This window comes from Pleurodeles waltl, chromosome 1_1, assembly GCF_031143425.1.
Source record: "Pleurodeles waltl isolate 20211129_DDA chromosome 1_1, aPleWal1.hap1.20221129, whole genome shotgun sequence".
Taxonomy (NCBI): domain Eukaryota; kingdom Metazoa; phylum Chordata; class Amphibia; order Caudata; family Salamandridae; genus Pleurodeles; species Pleurodeles waltl.
In genome coordinates, this window is record NC_090436.1 from 705,651,036 (window position 1) to 705,667,780 (window position 16,745).

Below are 16,745 nucleotides of genomic sequence, written 5' to 3' on the forward strand. Positions count from 1 at the left end.
TTGTCCAGGGATTTCTGGGGGGCCTCCTTGTCCAGGGATGTCTGGGGGGGCCTCCTTGTCCAGGGATGTCTGGGGGGGCCTCCTTGTCCAGGGATGTCTGGGGGGGCCTCCTTGTCTAGGGATGTCTGGGGGGGGGGGGGTCCTTGTCCAGGGATGTCTGGGGGGCCTCCTTGGGCAGGGACTTTGTTGGGGCCTCCTTGGCCCTGGGTTTTGGAGGTGGTCCCATGGTCTTGCCAGTCTGTTTGGGAGGGGGCAGCACTTTAGCCCTCCGTTTGGGGGGGAGAAGTGTCCATGTTGCGGGGTCCGGCTTCATCCTCATGTGCCCCATAGTGGCAGCTGGAGACTTAGGGGGTGGAGCAGTGTTGGACTGGGTGTTTGAGGTACTGGCCTGGGGTGGTGTGACCTTCTTTTTATGGGCAGGATGAGGAGGAGGGGGAGGGAAGAGGTCAAGGTGAGCAAGGAAAAGCTTCTTAGGGACAATGGGGCAGGATGTGGGAGGAGGGATGCGAGTGGAGGTAGAGGGAGTGGTTATAGGAGAAGGAGGTGTGCTGGACTTGGGTGCAGGTGTATGGACAGTGTGTGTGAGGTGGGTGGCTGTTGGGGGTCTGAGTCCAAGTGTGTGTGTGCTACTGGATGGGGGCGGACAGGGAGGATATACATGACGTGTGGATGGATGTTGTGGTGGTGTCTGCAAGTGAGATGGGTGTGCTGCATGTGGTGGTGGTGACTGCGCATGTGGTGTGTGGGGTGCATGTCTGTGGGTCTGCTGTTGTGGTGACTGTGGGCAAGGCTGTGCAGGTGTTAGGATTTGGGGCTGTTGATGCAGTGCATGCAGGTGTGAGTGAATATGTGACTGTGAGGGAGGTGGAGGGGGAGACAGTGGAGGCAGTGGATGATGTTGAGTGTGCATTTGTCTGTTGGCTGTGGGAGTGCTTGTGGACTGAAGTGTGCTGCTTGTGTTTGACTGTGTGTGTCTTGTGTGTTGTTTTGGGTGCATGCTTGTCTGAATGTGTGCGTGGGATGGGTTGGGGTGAGGAGACTTGGGCTGGGTAGTGGTAGTTGGCGGGGGACGGATGGAACATGGACACTGGCTGCCGTCAGTGAAGAGGCCAGAGCCTGAAACGATCTCTGCAAGGCCTCCAACCCACCGTGGATGCTTGCTGCATCTGGGATGCCAGCCCCTGGATGGCATTCACAATGGTTGCCTACCCTACAGAGATGGATCTCAGAGGTCAATAGCCTCCTCAGTGAGGGCAGAAGGGCTGACTGGGGCAGGGCCTGAGGTGCCTGGGGCGAGGGAGATGCCCACTCTTCTGGGTGAGTGGGCACGGGCAGCTCATTGGGGGACTACTGGGAGGGCGGTATTGGTATGGGAGTGGCGGTAGAACCTGTAGGTGGGGTGGTACCAGAGGGGTCTGCCACCACCAGGAAGCTCCCATCAGAGGACGAATCAGTCAGTGGTGTTACCTCCTGTCCCTGCCGTGGTGCTCCCCTCGCCCTCCGTCCCACTGGTCCTCTCGGCGTCGGTGGACTCTGCCTCCTGGGTCCCGTGGGCTGCAGCTCCCTCACTCGCTGGTGCCCCTGCTCCTTCACCAGATGATGCTAATGCACACATATACAGGATGACAAAAGGAGAGTGAGGAGAGAGAGAGAAAGGGATCAAAGGGTCAATCTCAGCACCAATAGCACAGATGGCAGACACATCACTGTCACACACTGAGACTGAGAATGGGCAGTATGGACCACACTGGCAAACCACTGGCTAAGTACCACAGCAGGTAGGAGCCAAACCCTGCCAGCTACACGCCAACTGGGGCCAGCTAAGCCCTGCCTGACATTGGAATCCACCTACCTAGCTATCTAATACATGCTTTCCACCCTATTATCCTGAGCTGGACCACGCAGCAATATCTGAACTGGCATATTGGGGCATCCACTGACTAGTATCCTGCACCCAAATCCCATGCCAAGCAACAAAGATGGTTGACATACACACTGTACTCACCCCCTTGTGTCTGCTGTGATGCACTCAAGTGCCCATCCAGCTCTGGGTAGGCCACTGCCAGTATGCAGGCCAACAGGTGGGTCAGGTTCCGATGGGCAACCCTCCCTCGTTGGGAGGCCATCCCCAGCTGGGCCTCTGCGGTCTTCCGGGCCCAGTGTCTCAGGTCCTCCCACTGTTTCCTGCAGTGGCTGCTCCACCTGCTATAGACCCCCGGGGTCCACACGTCCTTGGCAATGGCACATCACTATCCTTTCTGCTGTTGGGCGCTGACCTGCAGAGGAAACACAGAGGGCGGTACACCATGAACCTGACAATCCAGCCTGTCACACATGGCCCACAAAAAGCATTTCCCCTCATCAGGCACACACATGACCTGTACCCCTGCATTGACTCTGCCACCAGCTGTACCCCCCCAACTGACACACTACCAGCACACACACACACACATCTCCATGCAGTCATGTCGCATGCAACGTACCCATGGTGGACTCACCTGTTGGTCTGAGGCCCATACTACTGGCCATACTGGGGTAGGACCCGTCCACAAGGCACTCCAACTCCTCCTACGTGAAGGCTGGGGCCCTTTCCCCTGTAGCCATGGTAGGTTCCAGACACAGGTCGCAGCAGCACACGCAGTGGAGATGTTGTTCTGTGGAAAGTCAGGAATCAAGTGAAGTGTTAGAAAGGAAATGGTGGTCACGTCCACAGTGGTGAACACCGTCACCACCGGCGTTGATCATCATTGGTTCCCATACTCCATAGAGGGCTATTTTATCCAACGAGGAATTGCATGGCCGTGCGGACCGCCTTCTGCAATGACGCCAATGCCAGCGGTGTGAGGTCACTTAAACCTGTCCCTGAATACAGGACAGGCGGGAGCCATTTTCTAATGCTGGTACACATGTACAGATTAATAAGTGTGTCATTGTAGTCGAATGTACTCACCTACACAGTTCCAGTGTCCCACATACAAACATGCTCTGTGTAGACTGCTGTAATGTGTTCATGGTTCCTGTTGACACTCCTTTTCTACATTTGGGTCCCTTAGGTACCAACCACTGTGGAGGAATAGGAGGAGGCAAGCACCCATGTACAGACCCCTTGTGGACTTGCCTATACTGGAGGACCAGCACATCACACTCACCTATCGTCTGGACAGGGCCACAGTCATACAGCTTTGTACAAAATTGGAGCCTGATCTGCTACCTGCTATCCGTAGGACCACAGCAATCCCCCCTCTTGTGCAAGTACTCTCAGTGCTCCATTTCATGGCAACAGGCTCCTTCAAGGTGGCAGTGGGCTTGGCTGCAGGGATGTCACAGCCAATGTTCTCAATTGTGCTTGCAAGGGTTTTGTCTGCCTTGCTCAAACACATGTGCAGCCACTTTGCATTCCCCAAGGTAGATGATTTACCCACTGTGAAGGCTGGATTCTATGCAATGGGACATATACCTCATGTTATTAGGGCCATCAATGGGACCCATATTGCCTTGGTCACCCCCAGGGCCAATGAACAAGTGTACGGGAATCAGAAGAGTTTCCACTCACTCAATGTCCAGATGGTGTGCCTGGCAGACTAGTACATCTCCCACGTCACTGCCAAGTCTCCAGGGTCGGTGCCGGATGCCTTTGTCCTGAGGAACAGCAGTGTCCCACAGCTGATGGCACAACTACAGAGGCACAGAGTGTGGCTAATAGGTGAGCTTGTGTCCCCAACCCAATGTTTGTGAGTGTATGCCTTCAGGAGTCATGGCCCATGCCATTGCGCAGGGCTAATGTGTGTTCCTTACTTCTTGCAGGTGATTCCGGCTACCCAAACCTGTCGTGGCTAATGACCCCTGTTAGGGATCCGAGAACAGGGGCTGAAAATAAGTACAATGATGCCCATTGGTGTACCAGGAGGATTGTAGAAAGGACCTTAGGTCTCCTGAAGGCTAGGTTCAGGTTCCTCCATCTGACAGGACGATCCCTATGCTACTCCCCTTAGAAGGTCTGCAGAATCGTTGTTGTGTTCTGCATGTTTCACAACTTGGCCCTCAGACAGCATGTACCCTATCTCCAGGAGGAGGGGGTGACAATGCAGCTATGGCAGCAGTGGACACTGAGGACAGCAAGGAGGAGGAAGATGAGGAGGATGTGGACAACAGGTCACATTTGATCCAGCAGTACTTCCAATGACATTCAGGTAAGACTGTTGAACTAAGCAATACTACATTTTAGTGTTGTACTGTGTGACTGCAGCATGATGCCAGTCATTCCCTTTGCATCCCACCTGACTGTCACCTATATCTTCCCTTATTGCAGATGTTGGTGTTGTTCCAACAGTGTACTGCTGTGATGTGTAAAGACTGCTGAGACACAGTTGTTGGATGGGTCAACATGTTACTGGGCATTTACACAGGTTTATGTAATTCATTACACTTCGTTACATGGTACATTACCTGTAGATAAATCACTATTACTCAAGTTGTGTCCAAGGGTGTTTATTGAAAATAGTTCTACAATGGTAAGTGCAATAGAGTGGGGTGATGGCTGGGAATAGTCCAGGGTAGTGGTCCAGTCTGTTTCTAGCACAGGTCCAGTGTACAAGGGGCCATAGGAAGGGGAGCAATAGCAGTTCAAAGTGGACAAGGTGACACAGTGGAACACAAGGGGGACATTCAGGAGGGGCTGAATTCCTGGCAGTGCTCTTGGCAAGTGTCTCTGGTGTCTGTCTGGGTTGCAGGGAACATTTGCAAGGTGATTCACCTTCTGCCGGGCGAGGGGTGCTGGTGGCCTGTGGGTCCTGTGGCAGGGCCTCTTGTCCACTAGCTACAACAGATGAGGAGGGCTGGTCAGTTGACTGGCTAGTGGGAGGGGCCCGGTGGTGTGATGTGTACTCCCTCATGATGTTGGCCTTATCACCCAGCACCCCTGCTATGGAGACCATGGTGGTGTTCAGGGTCTGCAATTCTTTCCTGATCTCCTGATTGTGTTCCTCCTGCAGCCACTGGTTCTCCTGCATGATGTCTATCACCTGACCCATTCTGTCCTGGGATTGTTGGTAAGCTCCCAGGACATTAGTGAGCGCCTCCTGGACAGTCGGTTCCCTGGGCCTGTCCTCCCCCTTATGCACAGCTGTCCTCTGAGTGTCCCTAGCCCCCTGGGCCTGTGTCCCCTGAACGGTGTTCCCACTGCCACTGACCCAGGACCCTCATTGTCATGCCTGTGAATTGTGGACTGGGGTCCCCTTACAGGTGGGTACACTGCTGACTGACGTGTCCTAGGGACAGAGGTCTGGGGACGTTGGGTGGCTGCTGTGGTGTTGGATACTGAGGGGGGAGGCTCTGTGGTGGAGTGGGTGTGGGCTGCGGTATCCGGCTGACCAGTGGTTCCTGATGGGCCAGGAAGGTCATCCAGATCCAGAACTCCGGGCTTGCTGTCATCACTGGGGGCATCTTCTGGTGGGAGACTGGGTAGCCGTGGCATCTCCTCGCCACTGAGATTGGCTGGGGCACATGTGGGGATGTAAGTGGTGTATTATGCTACATGTCTGTGAAATATTCTGCATCCCTAGCTTCCCTTTATTATTGCTGTAGCCCTGCCACCTTTGTTTGTGTATGGTGGTGTACTGTGGGATTGTTAGCTGTCCATGTTGTGCAAGCAATGGTGGTGATTGTACATGCAGGGCTTGAAAGGATATGCATGCAGTTGCTATGGCATGCAGTGCTTGGCATTCAGGTTGGTTAATTCTGGTGGTGCACAGTGTGGGATGGAGTGGAGTGATGGGTTTCAGGGTGAGGGGTGGTGGCATGCAGGTATCGGGGGGTAATAGGTAGTAAAATTGACTCACCAGTGTCCAGTCCTCTGGCAGTTCCAGTGAGTCCCTCAGGGTGCAGGATTGTCAAGACTTGCTCCTCCCATGCTGTCAGCTGTGGGGGAGGAGGTGGAGGTCCACCGCCAGTCCTCTGTATGGTGAGCTGGTGCCTTGCTGCTAGGGTACGTACCTTCCCCAGTAGGTCATTCCATCTCTTCCTGATGTTGTCCCTTGTTCGTGGATGCTGTCCCACGGTGTTCACCCTGTCCACGATCCTCCGCCATAGCTCCATCTTCCTGGCATGGATATCTGCTGAAACTGTGCTCCAAACAGCTGTGGCTCTACCCTGACTATTACCTCAACCATGACCTGCAACTCCTCATCAGTGAAACGGGGGTGCCTTTGTGGGGGAAATGGGTGTTGTGTGGTGTGTGTGTGCAGAGGGTGTTCAGTAATGTGGTGGGTTGTTTGGTGCGTGAGGGTTGAATGGGTGGTTGTGGTGTGTGTGTAGTTGGCTCTGTGATTTGCCTGGCTGGCTATTGCGGTCTTGTGTTAGCAAAGGATTGTGGGTGATGTGGGTGTGTGTTTTATAGTGCTGTTGGTGGGTGTGTGTATTAGTGTCAGGTGTGGTTTCTTTTGTTCTGGCCAATGTTGTCTTGTTTTGTCTTTGGGTGGCCTGATCTGCTGCGGCGTCGTTCACCACCAATGGTTTACCGTCATTGAATGTCCGCTGCGTTGATTGGTGGATCATTATTTGGAGGGCGTAGTTTTGGTGGCGTAACGTTATGGGTGCTAGTACTGACAGTTTATCATGTTCAGTGGGTCTGGCGGATTTCTGGTCGTGACTGTTTTCTGTTGGTTTTGATGTATGTGTCATTATGTGGCAGACGGATGTCTGCCTCCACGGTGGTATGCTGGCGGCAGGAGACTGAACATCACTTAAGTCCTTGTGAAAAAGAATAATGATATAAAGTGTTAGGAATCTTGCAATAGAGGTGTACGAGTTTAGGTTCATGGAGAATTGCTTTGTTGTAAGAAGAGGTCCAGTTTGTCCCACAGCTTGTCTAAGGAATTGTGTAGGTTATGGTCTTTGTTAAGTGAATTGCCTGCAATCTCACATGAAGCAAACCCAGGCCCACCATGCGTCAAGTGAAGGGGATTTATTGTTTTTTAAATCAGTCAAAATTGCTTAAAGACCTATGACCAGGAGAAAATCGAAAAGAAGAAGTCCGTTTTGGGGGAAATATGACAAAATAGATATAATGGCTTTGAAAATATAACAGTCAATGGGCGACCAGGTCACCAACATCTGCCTTCCAGATAATTTGGCAAGCAATGCTGAGGCCTCTGCTAGCGCGCCTCGTCCTTAGTAAGTAAACTTACAAGGGGATGCGTATAGGTCGGTGAACCTTTTAAATCGCATGGAGTATCCTAGTCATGCAGTGACTATTCAATCAATAAATAACATCAATAATCAAGGTAAACACTTTATGAAACCACAATATAAGCCATACTAATCAGAAATAACTACTTCTCAGGAAAAGGGTTAACAAGTTTTATTCCCTATTGCTTACAATTCTAAGTCATCTGTTAGTTCAAACTTTATTCAAATCAACTGATTATTAATTCATCAGTTAAAAGACATTGGGCCTCATTACAAAGTTGTAACCGCCGTGCGGCCGCCAATGCGGCCCCACTCCCGCGGTGCCCATTATGACATCCCCGCTGGGCCGGCGGGATGTGGGCCGCAACATGGGAGCTGGCTCCAAATGGAGCCGGCGGTGTTGCACCCGTCGTGCTTTTCACTGTCTGCTGTGCAGACAGTGAAAAGCTGTGTGGACTGTGCCAGGGGGCCCCTGCACTGCCCATGCCAAAGGCAAAGGCCCAGGGGACCCACGACTCCCCTTTCCGCCAGCCTTTCCATGGCGGTTCCTACTGACATGGAAAGGCTGGCGGGAATGGGACTCGTAATCCCCTGGGCAGCGCTGCAAGCAGCGCTGCCCTGGCGGATTACAACCGCCGGGACCACCGTGGCAGAAAACCGCTGCTGCGACCGCAATCAAAATACACAAGATTGCACCACCAGCCTATTGGCGGTGCAATCGTCAAAACAGCTCTGGCGGTCTTTGACCGCCAGGTTTGTAATGAGGGCCGTTATCTCTTAAAGAAAACATATGCGACAAAGCAACACCATAAGCTATGAATATCAGCATTAATAACGTAGTTCAGCAATTAGGCTCATCAGTCATTTGTCACCGTCAACATCACCCCTAACAGCCTACCTAACCAAGATTAGCATTAGCATGGGGGTCTTCATGCGAAAAAACAATTTAGAGAAAACATTAATTTGGAAAACTCTACAGCGCAGTTAGTACCTAGAAGAAAAGGCACAAAATTGTCAGTCACATTTTCATAGCTACCTATCCAGGATGGATCAGCAACAAGTCAGTCTTCATCTTCAGGTCATCAAATAGTCAGCTACAGATCAGGCTCACAGAGTATGAGCCCAATATCAGCACCTCAGACAGCGTCTCCTCACGTCATCAATCTCTCCCCAGATTCACCTAAATTCTGAAGTCGTAGCCCCTTTGTAATAAATCTTTATTAGGGTCTTCCAGTCCATCCCACTAATTGGTCATTCGGTCGGCAGATATGACTCTAACCTATAGTTTTTATTTACCAAATCTTTTAATTTGCGTACAGTTCAATTCAAAGAAAGGTGATTGGTTCTTCTTGCGATGAGGACATCATCCGGCTCTTCAAAATTGTTGCATATGGCTCTCCAGTCATTGCCTCTATTGTTCAAGTTCTGGGAAAGTGCATTTAGACTACACTACACATAAAGGTATCAAATTGTCTTCATCATCTCCTGTCCGTCGGAACATTGCAGAATGTTCTAGCTAAGCAACTTGAACTCTGAGCGGTTCAAGGTCTCTGTCCCCGGAAACCAGTCCTTTGCAAGGCGTTTGAGTTCTCCATGTTCAGAGCGAGCAAGGCCAGGTGAAACTAGGCCTCTGGTTCCGCTAACTTAATAATACAAAACAAAGGTTATGCATTTCATTATGATATATTACTACATTTTTCTCATATTTTCATTATTTTGCATATTTTAGTCACTTTAGTACATATATGATGATCACTTCCCGAGGGCACATTTTCAAATGTGCACATTATTTTTCTACAATTAATTTCTCTATGCATTTTCAAATTAGTAACAACATATAAATCATTAATAAGTTTCTTAATTAGAATATCTGCTTCAACAGTCCCTGCTTTGATGACTAAATATGTCATCACACCTTTCTTTACCATCAATTTACAATTCTGTTTCAGATGTACTTTGCTTTCTCTTTGAGTTTTCTCTATAAATTCTTCTCCTAGGCAGTTCTTCCCTCCTCTGATAAATCTTAGATTTCCTTAATTTGTATTTTTTTGCCATAATTTGCATGTACCCTATAATCCTAATATGGAAACAATTACAATTAATATTCCCTGGACGATTTTCCACAATACCCCATTCCAAATTTGACTAAACCAATTACCCCCAGAAGCAAATCCATTTCCAACCTTTTCCCAAACTCCTGGTTCCTTCAATTCTTTCAAATCCTTACTCGAATTAGTTAAGTTAGTAAGTAAGTCTCTTATCTCCTTATCATTATTAGGAATGTAGGAACAACAATGCCTAGCATTTATCATTTTACAGACTCCGCCATCTTTCGCTAATATTATGGCCCTCATTATGAACTTGGCGGTGTGGGCCGCAATGCCGGCGGTGGCGGGGAATCCCGCCAGCCGGAATGGCAACCCACATCGCCACATAATGAAGCCATGGAGGGCCGCCACCAGGCTGCCTCTGTCAGGCAGCCTGGTGGTAGACGCCATTATTATCCGACAGGGCAGCGCTGCAGCCCCTCGGATAATGATCCCTTTGCCTCCAGCCTTTCCCTGGTGGGTTTCCCCGCCAGGGAAAAGATGGCGGAAGGGGTTCACCGGGGCACCCCTGGGGGGCCCTGCACTGCCCATGCACTTGGCATGGGCAGTGCAGGGGCCCCAGTGCAGTGCCCCATTGCGCAGAATCGGGCAGTGATCGGCGCAACGGGTACAGCTGCACCCGCCGCACAGAGACATGGAGCCGCCAGCAATGGCCCGGCCAGGCATTCCTCTGGGCCGGTGGGCAGAAACAATGTTTCCCCCTGCCGGCCCAGAGGAATGTGCATTATACGGCCGGCGGGGTTCCGGGGAAGCTGGCGGTCACTGAAAAGACCGCCAGCATGAACACGGCGGTATAAACCGCTGTGTTCATAATGAGGGCCTATGTCTAAAGCAAGCCTATTTCGAAGCATCATGGCTCTATCCACAACCAATTCGGTATTTAACAGGAGTATTGGTCCTTTAAAGTTCGTCAGCATGTTATCCACAATAGTAGACAACTTTCATATCTTGATTGCATTCAAAATAACTCCTACAGAAGGAATTATTGCACCAAAAATATCTCCCCCAATTGCAGAAGAGGTTTCCCTCCTCTGATACTCAAGATGTAATTTAGTCACTTTCGGGAATTTCTTCAAATCATCTATCTGATAAATTTTAGGGAAAACTACCCCAAATAGCATGTCCCATACCATCCTCTAGGAAGACGGTAATAAGCATTAAGTCCACAAATATAGTAGATTCCAGGAATCGCAGGGTCCTGACCATTCAGCATAAAAGTCAATTTACTCTGGAACAAAAAGACATGCCTACATTTACTCGTTCCCACAAATAAAGTGTCAATGCGTGGTTTCGGCCTATATATACACAAAGCTTTCCTACATGTAATACATCTAAAGCTAATTTCCCTTGCATTTTAATAGCAGTGTAAGCATAATCATTTTTATAAGTCCTTTTCTCCAATCCTTTCTCTAACTTCTCCTTCAATGCCTTCCTTCTATCATCAGTATGCCCTATGAAGCTCTTGTCTAACGGTGTTAGTAAGCAAGTTAGATTATTCCTGTGAGTGTAAGCAGTGCCAAATGTAAATGTCAGTTCGAAAAAGCCCCTATCTAATACTATTTCATGTTCTTTAGCAACCTTACTTAAATATTTAATAATAGGAACAAAGGAAAACACAAGATCATAGTTAGAATAGAAATACTGGATATACTGTTGGTTATAGAAGCTGGTTAGTAGCAAACTACAAGTTATGCCATATGTTAAAGGCAAGCTATGGTACGTAACCCCTTCTTCCACAGAGGAAGGAAATTGCGTACATACAAGACAATTCCTTGCATCCATCATTTCAACATACTTACTCAACAACCGATAGAACACATTAGAAGAAAGCTCTCGTTGTGCATTAGTATAGTCATGCAAATATTTTTCATCTAACTTAAACCTCTCTAAAGCTGTTAGTGTAGTAGTCTCAGGAACAGAAGCAATAGTAGCCTCCTTCATTTCATGAATTGACATTCCCACAATCATTATTATAAACATTATTACACACAAAATTGCCACTCCCACACACAAATACCTAGAATATCTAATATTTCTAACTCATTTATTTAATTCAGCAATGATATGTAAAGAATCAGAAAGTAGAAATAACTCTTAGATAAAGTGCAACAACAAAAAATAAAAAATAAGGAAAAATAATTATTTCTCGCAGTTCAGTTTCTCACAGGAACCCTTTTCTCCTTTGTCAAAAATCAGTTAGCAGCTTGTCACATCCAGGTTTTCAAATGTCATATCAGATTATCAATGTCTTTTCCGGGTTTATTTCAACAGTCTCTTTTCAAATTTCTTCAGATTAGCTCAACAACTCAGTTTATTGATCCTTTTCAGGTTGCATCAAAGTACTGATTCTGAACTTCTCAGTCAAAGCAAAAGGACATGAACTTGTTTTGCCATTCAGTTGTTGCAGCATATGCCCACTCAGGACCTGTGTATCTTCGACTTGCTACTCTCTTTCTTTTCAACCTTTGTTCTCCACTTGATTCTCCTTCACTCAGTTCTTCTCTTCTTGTAGTATCCATTTCTTCCTCTATTGGTTTATTTATGACCAACTCCCTCTTCTTCCCAATTCACGGCTCGGTCCAATTGTCTCCTTTTCTCGTTCCTTCATTCAATATTCACCTCAGAATTGAACTCTTCTCTTTTTCTCTTTCTATGGTATTTTCTCTTGATGGACCTGCAACGGGTTCAGGAGGAGTTGGACCACTTTGACTTTGATCCGTCTCAACTCTTTCACCCTCTTGTTCTGGCACTTGCTCTGCTTGTTTTTAGCACCGTCTGCTTCTGGGAGAACCCCTGCTGAGCTTGGTTCTCCTGCTGTCTCCGTTGAGTTGGCCTCTTGCTCACCCTCTTGTAATTCTTCACTCTCGTCTCTTACAGGGGTGATTGATCCATCTTCCACCAGTTCAGGATCAATCTTAGGTTCAATTTGCTCTTGTCCGGCTCAGGTACAGCCACCTGTTTCGCTGCTGTTGGTGCTCTCAACAACACTTCTTCATGTTCTTGCGGACTCACCACTCTCTTTGTATGGCTTGCGTGTATCCAATTCGGCAGTCCTGTACACTTCACAGCTGTCAGTAGTTGTCAGCACCACCTGCTTGGGAGCCCTTCCAACGTGGCTCTAAACAAGTCATTCGAACATGCTTTTTGATGACGACCCAATATCCTGTTCTCAGATTGGGACCTGGGCCGTGGATGGGGGGCAGGGTAACAGCCTGCACCTGCTGAAAGAAAGATCGAACCACATCAGCCAGACCATTGCAGTAGTCCAACATCATATCATCTGTAATATTTACTAGTGCATTGGCTGGAATTGCTGGCAATCTCATTGCTCTGCCCATGAGGATCTCATGGGGTGACAGTCCTGTCTTCCTGTCAGGGATATTTCGCATTGACATCAATACCAAAGATAAATGATCTGGCCATTTCAGGTTAGTCGCAGCACACATCTTGACAATTCTTGATTTTAATGTACCCTTCATTTGCTCCACTAGTCCTGAGGGGCGGTAACTGCAATGTAACTTCTGCTCACTGTTTAGTGCTGCACATAAGAGTTTGATCACTTCGTTATTGAAGTGAGTTCCCCTATCTGATTCTAAAGAGATCGGAAATCCGAACCGTGGTATTAGCTCTCTGAGTAACAGCTTAGCTACTGTGAGACTGTCATTCCTTCGTGTGGGATATGCTTCAACCCAATGACTAAAGACACACACAATCACCAACACATACTTCAATCCACCACATGCAGGCATCTCAATGAAATCCAACTGCATTCTGCTGAATGGTCCTCCTGCTCCTCCAATGTGGCTCAAATTCACCACTGTCCCTTTTCCCACATTTAGTTGCTGACAAATTACACATCGATGACATACTGCCTCTACTGCTTGTCTGAACTTTGGATTGAACCAATCAACCTTAAACAGTCTAACCATAGCATCTCTACCAAAATGTGCTTGGCCATGGTAATACCTGGCCATCTGACTCAACAAACTATTTGGCAACACCATCTGACCCTCCTCAGAAACCCAAATTTCATCAGGTCTTTGAATACATATGAGTCTAATCCAGCTTCGCTTCTCTTCCTTATCTGCATTCTCTTGCAATGTTTTCAACTCTTCCAATGTGTCAATTACTTTTAAAGCAAAACTTGCACAATTATTTTCTTCCTCAAGCATTAGTTCCCACTTGTCTTTTAATGATATACAGTTCAATGCGTAAAACCTTGCGATTTGATCTGCATATCCATTTCCCATTAAAATGTAATCCTGTGTCTTTTGGTGTGCACTGCATTTTACCACAGCAATTTTTTCAGGTAACTGTATTGTATACAACAACTCTTTTATTCGGTCACCATTTCTCACTGGTGTTCCAGTAAAGGTCATAAACCCTCATTGCGACCATAACTGGCCAAAATCATGAACAATTCCAAATCCATATTGACTGTCAGTATGGATTGTGACTCTTAATCTTGCAGAAACATAGCATGCTCTAGTAAGAGCTACCAGTTCTGCCACTTGTGCAGAGTATACACCTGGAAGCCATGAAATTTCTAATGTGCCTGTAATTGTGCACACAGAATATCCTGCTCTCAGTGTGCCTGCTCCATCTCTGAGACAGGAACCATCAACAAAGATAATTTGGTGATTTTCTTCTAAACGTGTGTCTCTAATATCAGGCCTTGGTTTTGTACACAGCTCTGTCACCTCAAGACAAACATGCTCAATATCTTCCTCTGTTTCAATTTCAGCAATATCACTTGGAAGCAAAGTCACTCGATTCAACACTGTACATCTTTTCAATGTTACATTTGGAGCACCCAATATGCTCGTCTGATACCTTGTCAGTCTTGCACCCGTCAAGTATTGCGTTTTCATCCTTGTCAGTAAAATCTCAACAGAGTGTGGGGCCATTACCGTCAGAGGGTATCCCATGACTACCCCCTTGCATTGGGAAAGACTTTGACCAACTGTGGCTACTGCGCGCAGGCAACCTGGTAAAGCTGCTGCGACCGGGTCCAAGGTAGCTGAAAAATAAGCTACTGGGCGATAAGCACCTCCATGGACCTGCGTCAAAACAGACAAAGAACAAGCATCACGTTCATGACAAAACAATGTAAAAGGCTTTGTGTAATCAGGCATTCCCAATGCTGAAGCTCTGCACAAACTCTCTCTCAATTCAGTGAATGCTTTTTTTTTTTTTTTTTTTTAACACTTTGTTTATTCTTATATAGTTCACAAATGATCTTACAATTGCAGACACATATAATGCATATCCGTAAACATATAAACGTGGTGGACCAGTAACTCTGGCCTCCTCCCTCCAGTCATAAGGCACCAATTCCTGTGCGGTGTCAATAAGAGCCCTCATCATTCCCTTATTCACTGTCTATTCTCAGCATATTATGCAGATTCCCCCGCTTCTGGCTCGCCCGTTTCCTTGCCAATAAGATATTGCTTGTAAATGTCCCAATACTTCGCTGGTCGATGAGTGGGGGTAGCAGTTCACTATAGTTGTCTGTTTGTGTGTTACAGTACACTATGGGGGTCATTCTGACCCTGGCGGTCGGTGATAAAGCAGCGGCCAACCCGCCAACAGGCAGGCGGTCCAAAAAAAGGAATTCTGACCCTGGCGGGAACCGCCAACACAGCCCGCCACTTTAACACTCCTACCGCCACGGCGGGACAGACAAACAGCGCGGCGGTCACCGCCAACAGGCAGGCGGCAGACAATGTACCGCCCACCCTATCACAACTCACCAATCCGCCACCTTTTCCGGGGCGGGAGCCCCGCCGATAAAAACACGGCGGAAACAGACTACGAACGGAAAAACGCTCACCTATACACACTCCACGAGGAAGGAGGACAGCATGGAACCCGAATTAAACATCCTACCAGCTATTGTCTACCTGCTCATCTACCAGGAGTACGAACGCCGGCGCAGACGACAACGGTGAGTACTGCACCTACGACACAGGGGAGGGGGGAGGAGGAAAGCTTACGGGCACACACATGCGCCATACACCCACACCCCCACCACAAATACCTACACCCCAATGCCGAGCAACAAGTAAGAGTGACACCCCCCAAACCCACGGGAATAATGCAAAGACACAATTAAAATGATCTATAAAATATATGTATAAATAGCTCCATTAAAGGTATGGGAAATATGCTATAAGAAAGATACAAAAATAAGGAATGAACATAGTCAAAAATATATACATAGGCAATAAGTCCTGCACATTCCGTCAAAGTTCCTTAGTCCGTGGGCCAATGTGCACAAACACATGGGCAAAGCCCACACAGGAGACCAGATACCATTGGAGAGAACACTGCTGGGGCATCAGATGATAAAACTACAGGCACCTCAGGGGGAAGGGAAGGGGGGGCACCTCAGCCACATGAGTCCTTGACGCCAGATCCATGAGGGGCCTCCATGCCCACTGTCCCATCCTGGGGAGTGCAAAGCCACAGTCTCACAAGTCTCTACAGTGGGTGGCTTGCCCACTGTGCCATCCTGGGGAGTGCAAAGCCACAGTCTCTCAAGTCTCTACAGTGGGTGGCTTGCCCACTGTTCCATCCTGGGAAGTGCCAACCCACAGTCCATCAGAGGGATTACCGACTCCACTGTTAATGGAGGAGGCATGGTGCCCAGAGTGCTTCGTGAAGCCCTGCTCGACACAGAACCGGCACTGTCAATGGGCCTGCGGTGCTTGAGATGAAGGGCCCAGCGGAGCGGTGCATGACAGGAAGGGCCCAGCGGAGCGTGCTTGAGATGAAGGGCCCAGCGGAGCGGTGCTTGACAGGAAGGGCCCAGCGGAGCGGTGCTTGAGACGGCGGGGCCCAGCGGAGCGGTGCATGACAGGAAGGGCCCAGTGGAGCGGTGCTTGAGATGAAGGGCCCAGCGGAGCGGTGCTTGAGACGGCGGGGCCCAGCGGAGCGGTGCATGACAGGAAGGGCCCAGCGGAGCGGTGCTTGAGACGGCGGGGCCCAGCGGAGCAGTGCTTGACAGGAAGGGCCCAGCGGAGCGGTGCTTGACAGGAAGGGCCCAGCGGAGCGGTGCTTGACAGGAAGGGCCCAGCGGAGCAGTGCATGACAGGAAGGGCCCAGCGGAGCGGTGCTTGAGACGGCGGGGCCCAGCGGAGCGGTGCTTGACAGAAAGGGCCCAGCGGAGCGGTGCTTGAGATGAAGGGCCCAGCGGAGCGGTGCTTGAGATGAAGGGCCCAGCGGAGCGGTGCTTGACAGGAAGGGCCCAGCGGAGCGGTGCTTGAGACGGCAGGGCCCAGCTGAGCGGTGCATGACAGGAAGGGCCCAGCGGAGTGGTGCTTGAGACGGCGGGGCCCAGCGGAGCGGTGCTTGACAGGAAGGGCCCAGCGGAGCGGTGCTTGAGATGAAGGGCCCAGCGGAGCGGTGCTTGAGATGAAGGGCCCAGCGGAGCGGTGCTTGAGATGAAGG